The sequence below is a fragment of the Carlito syrichta genome, unplaced genomic scaffold, assembly GCF_000164805.1.
Source record: "Carlito syrichta isolate Samal-C Ts95f unplaced genomic scaffold, Tarsius_syrichta-2.0.1 Scaffold66287, whole genome shotgun sequence".
In the NCBI taxonomy this organism is placed as follows: domain Eukaryota; kingdom Metazoa; phylum Chordata; class Mammalia; order Primates; family Tarsiidae; genus Carlito; species Carlito syrichta.
In genome coordinates this window covers 7,356-9,397 of record NW_007010383.1, presented here as the reverse complement: position 1 = coordinate 9,397, position 2,042 = coordinate 7,356, and positions in this window count along the sequence as shown.

The following is a 2,042-nucleotide window of genomic DNA, read 5'->3' as shown; positions in this document are numbered from 1 at the left end:
TTCTTTTTTTTTTATTGTGAAGTTGTGGGGTACAGTTAAGGGTTAGGTATACAATTGTGTTTCATTCAGGCACCCTGTTGATATGGGGTGTTTCCCCGTTCCCAGACAGGTATTTGCTACTGGTAATCCCATCTCCCTCCCCCCACCATAGTTTCCCAGTACAGTCAGTCATTTTCGTATAGTATTGCATTGGATGTTTAAGGTCCATTATATGAGTGAGAACATGTGATACTCGGATCTTTGTTTCTGTGAGAGATCACTCAGTATTATAGACTCTAGTTCCATCCAGGTTGCTGTGAAATTCATGATTTTGTTCTTTTTTATGGCTGCGTAGTATTCCATCGTGTATATGTACCATATTTTTTAAATCCAGTCCTCTTTTGAAGGGCAGCATGGCTGTTTCCAGGTTCTTGCTATTGTGAACAATGGAGCGATAAACATGCATGTGCAGGTATCTTTTTTATAGAGTGATTTGTGTTCTTCAGGATATATTTCCAGTAGGGGGATTGCGGGGTCATATGGGAGGTTGGTATTTAGAACTTTTAAGAATCACCACACTGCTTTCCACAGAGGTTGCACTAGTTTACACTCCCACCAACAGTGTAGAAGTGTTCCCTTTTCACCACATCCTCTCCAGCAGCTGTTATTTTTTGAGTTGTTGATGATTGCCATTCTGACTGGGGTTAGGTGGTATCTCAGTGTGATTTTGATTTACATCTCCCTGATGATTAGTGAGGTTGAACATTTCTTCATGTGTTTGTTGGCTGCTCGGATGCCTTCCACTGGGGAGAGGAGAACCTATTCAGTAAATGGTGCTGGGAAAACTGGCTGACCACATGCAGAAGATTGAAACAGGACCCCTATCTATCCCCATGCACAAAGGTTAATTCCAAATGGATCAGAGACCTAAATGTAAAACCTCAAACCATAAGAACCTTAGAAAATGAAGGAAAAACCCTCATGGAAGTCAGAACTGGCATCCAATTCCTGAACAAAACCCAAAACCCACAGCTCATAAGAGAGAAAATAGATAAGTGGGACCTTATTAAACTGACAAGCTTCTGCAAAGCCAAAGAAACCATCAAGAGAGCAGGGAGACAGCCTACAGACTGGGAAAAAGTATTTGCCAACTCCAGGTCCGACAAAGGCTTAACATCCTGGATCTACAAGGAACTCAAACGTGCTGAAAAGAAAAAAAAAACAACCCCATTATAAAATGGGCAAAAGATATGAACAGACACTTCAAATATTTGTATTCTTAATTGTGTCTCATAAATCCTGTAGGCGCTCTTCTTTCTTTTTTATTCTTTGTAACTTTCTTTGCCTGAGTTATCTTAAAAGATTTGTCTGCAAGTTCAGAAAAGACTAGATTGCTGTTCTGACCCCACTTAAGTCATTGTTTACACTGAATTTACTTCCTTTAAGATGCCAGTTTTGTTTGCCAATTCAGATGCACAGCACTGTGCATTAAGTAGGTTATCATAGGTTATTTGAGTTGGATGAATCTTAAGGAGTTTATTTAAATTGCATATCTTAACAATTTTATGACTGGGCATGAAAATCTGACAAAGTACTTCCTTGGCTTTCAATTGATTCTTGTTCTGCTTGATGATGGGTTGGAATTCTAAGCATATTAATTTGTTGATTTTAATTCTGGGCATTCTTACTCAGTCCATTCTTAGTCAAACAACAATCAGATGTCTAAATGTGTTATGAAATTTCTAAAACACATATTAATATCATATCCATATAAAGATAACTTTTAAAATGTTAACACTGCCAGGCTTGGTAGCTCAGCCTGTAATCCCATGCCTTGGGAGGCTGAGGTGAGTGGATTGCCTGAGACCGCGGGTTTGAGACCTGCTTGGGCAACTTGGTGAGACCTCATCTCTACAATAAATCAAAAAATTAGCCAGGCATGGTAGTGCGCGCCTGTAGTTCCATCTACTTGGAAGGCTGAGGTGGAAGGATCACTGGAGCCCAGCAGGTTGAGGCTGCGGTGGCCGGGAGCGGCCACTGCACTCCAGTCTGGGTGACGGAGT